At 37.9% G+C, this 3,759-nt stretch overlaps 1 non-coding gene across 1 annotated transcript; it reads right to left on the bottom strand.

Moving 5' to 3' along the window:
- Positions 1-3,425: 3,425 nt before the first annotated feature.
- Trnam-cau (transfer RNA methionine (anticodon CAU)) lies at positions 3,426-3,515 on the bottom strand. The gene is given in 2 exon segments: positions 3,426-3,461; positions 3,479-3,515. It is a non-coding gene; the product is annotated as a tRNA-Met (tRNA).
- Between the last annotated feature and the right edge of the window lie 244 nt (positions 3,516-3,759).

Below are 3,759 nucleotides of genomic sequence, written 5' to 3'. Positions count from 1 at the left end.
TATATACATTTTCCATGAGAGATTATATCTTCAGGAGAAACTAAAAGCATTCTTCAGAAAGCATGCGCACCAGCATATGTCAAAAGAGCAAATGATTTACCCCGAGGCGCAGATGTAGAACATGGTAGAAAACACTATAACTAGTCATAAAACGTGTTCTAAACATCCATGATGGTCAACTACATTAACTTATAGGTAAGTTCATCTTATCGGTATTCTGATACCTCTATAAATTCTAAATGGATGGCAATACTAGTTGTTACAAGAAAATAGCCTCCCACTGTTGAGGGGTGGGTGATATTATTTAAATTTAGTGTTTATGATTGTACAAAATTATCATTATCGCGAAGGTTATAATGCCATTGGGAGCGTACGTTTCTACTTTATAAACATTAAGACTTATCAAACACGATTCACTGTGAGTTTTCATTTTCAACTCGTAGGTGAGGAATTTAAGCTACATAAAAATATTTTTTAATTTACTAAATGTTCAAAGGCAGGAACTGTGACTGAACTAGCTGCGTTTCATTTTAGCGCTTTCCGGATGGAGACGTTAACTGTGTTGAAGGACTGCCATGCAAACGAGCATATTCCAAGAAAAGTTGAAAGAGAATCATCTATCATGTGGTCTGAACATAGGACAAGTAAGAAGTCTTTCTATAGAAAGGCGATTGTGAGATTGGCCCTCATGTGTATTGAATCAATGGTCACATTGGAGGATTGTCAACTCTGATTGAGGCTATGCAACATTGATGCAATTTGCGAAACTGTGCTAGCGAAGGTCACCAATAATCAGTCGAATAATAAATCTGGCTCTCAAGGACAATACATGAGTATAACAAGAAATAACAGTTGACCCATGAACCGTCCTTGTGGGCTGATGAATACATATCGATACATCCATTCAGTCAATGAAAACAATTTCAAACAAATATTTTGGAGTTAAATATTATACAGGTCTCCCCAGTCAATGTTCGAAAAATATCGTTAGAACACTGATCATATCATGTGTTAAAACTTTTCTATTCACGGATCGGTAACTGAAAGCGACAAATATGCATTATAATTTTCTCTGTAGAAAATAAACCACAAAATGCTTTCATTACATGATGGCATGGAGTTTGTTGAATTGTATGTGATTGGAAAGAGAAAACCATTCCTCGTGTAACATTAACTCATACAAATACCATTAATACTAGTACTACTACTACCACTAACACTACTACTGCTACTCCTACTACTACTACTAACACATGTATAATGTTCGGAACACTTTCTCTGGATTCCTGTTGAAGACAGAACTCCTTCTTTAGAAAGGACATATAGACGTCGTCAAATCAGCGTAATTTAGGTGAATCAGGTTCTTACTTTAATATTGTGATAGTGAATCCTATTCCGATTGATGAAACAATGGATCTTGCCCATGAGGAAATGTTTTCCAAAATATACTCGTTTGGAAATCTAGATATTGTTACGCGTTATTATGTTTATGACCTCGGGCCCTGATGGGCGCCCTCCAATTGGAAGTAGGTCAAACCTAATTGAGTGTGCTAACACCAATGGCTGATTTATCGTGACGTCACCAGTAGGAAGACTGATATGCACCGAGGTACGACGCTTTCTATATTGATTACAGTGCGGCACGTTCGTTTTTTAGCCTTTGCTATGCAAACGGTATTTTGTTGCGAATTATATTTATTGAAATTGTATTTGAATCGAATTAGTTAACGTATATTATAGTAGTTATTATTTCTTTCCCGGTTGTTTTCAAATGATGGCTACATTGTTGTATATATCTTTTAGGGTCGGGTGCATTGAGCTGCTTGACTTGACCCTAATATGTATGTATTAATGCAGTTGATAAGAATGATGATATTATAAACTGGAAAAATGTTGGTTTGGGTTATAACTTGCTTTCATCCACTCCGGGCCAAATACATTCCACATAGTCCTACTCGCAGATGAACCATTTCCATTGAATGACGACACGTTCCCTACTTAGGCGTATCCGAAAGGTTTCCTTTTGATGGGTAGCAGCACGTCGACGACACACAAATCCACCATATTTGCTGTGTGTGAGTGAACTGGCTTAGATGGGGTTCCTGATGGCCCTCAAAGATGACAGACAAAAGTTCGAAGCGTTGTTCAAACTATGTCAATGAACGTAGAGTTTTGCTAGGCGGTTTGAAAATGTATCATCTATCGGCAAATGTGTCTTCTATTAAAGCACGATAATGGTCGCTGGCAGACTAAGAAACTGATGAATGTACAATCGTTTTCAAAGTGGGTTATAAACCTATACTCCCTGTTCTATGCTTACAGTTTTTCAGGAGATCGATGTCATGATACGGTATGATGATTAAATTACTCCAGATCATAAGTCTTTGTCTTTGAGAATTTAGGTAGCGAGCACACATATTCAAACTGAAGTAACGAATAGATATGTTTTAACAAATATTATTTGCAAATGTTATATCTGACACCAGACAGTGAATATATTTATTAATGTAAGAGCAGAAAGTTGGCGGGATCGAGACCGACAGATTTTTGTCCTAATATACGCATGGGAAGAAGATTATATTTATGTAACAAACGTGTAATTGTATTATATCCTTTGGTCCCCGTTTCATGTTTATGAATACAGACTTCCACAGATCAATACAGACTTCAATTGACCATTACCAAATGCAAAAGTGTCATCTTCCCTGTAACTTATGCTCGACGGATAGAACAATATTTGCCTTTCTTTGTTGCAAGTTGTTTTTAAAATAGTCAAGTTTGATACTGTACTCAAGTATCACGTGCATGTACCTTTTCTGTCTTTACAGGAGAGAGAGAGAGAGAGAGAGAGAGAGAGAGAGAGAGAGAGAGAGAGAGAGAGAGAGAGAGTGTGTGTTTTTGTTTGATTTGGATTTTTAACGTAGCTTTAACAATTTTTCAATCATATAGGTACGTTGTCTGCAGTGTGGCAGTTTATAGTGATGCCTAGCACTGGGGCATCATGTCGCAGACACGTAGCATGATGTCCCACCCAGTCCCATTATCCTGAGACCAGGCCAACCAGTTCTATCACTAACTTCTTAATGCTGAGCACCTAGAGAGGCAGTTGTCAGTATCAATTTTGTAAGTCTCTGATAGGACTAGGCTGGGGATCAAACCCATGACCTCCCGCATCCACAACGGACGCCCTAAACATTAGGCCACTGGAACGGTGTAGAGTGTCCATTGTGCTTTCAAGTGGGATCTGTTTGAATAGGTAATGATAGTTTCCCATCAGTTTGAGGCACACCATCCTTCAAACTTGGTCGTTACATTTGATATATACATTTGGCGTTTTCACTCTAATGTGAGTATAATTGGTGGAATTAAATAGAATAACCACAAAGGATAAAAGGTAATAATTCGAGCTAAGGAGACAAAATATCTGCCCCGGGTGAGGATCGAACTCACGACCTTCAGATTGCTCTCTACGATTGATTATGAGACTGACGCGCTACCTGCTGCGCTACCGAGGCTATATACATTTTCCATGAGAGATTATATCTTCAGGAGAAACTAAAAGCATTCTTCAGAAAGCATGCGCACCAGCATATGTCAAAAGAGCAAATGATTTACCCCGAGGCGCAGATGTAGAACATGGTAGAAAACACTATAACTAGTCATAAAACGTGTTCTAAACATCCATGATGGTCAACTACATTAACTTATAGGTAAGTTCATCTTATCGGTATTCTGATACCTCTATAAATTCTAAATGGA

The sequence above is a fragment of the Sinohyriopsis cumingii genome, chromosome 15 (genome assembly GCF_028554795.1).
Source record: "Sinohyriopsis cumingii isolate HCF-2022 chromosome 15, ASM2855479v2, whole genome shotgun sequence".
Classification (NCBI taxonomy): Eukaryota; Metazoa; Mollusca; class Bivalvia; order Unionida; family Unionidae; genus Sinohyriopsis; species Sinohyriopsis cumingii.
This window is presented reverse-complemented; position numbering and strand designations above follow the sequence as displayed.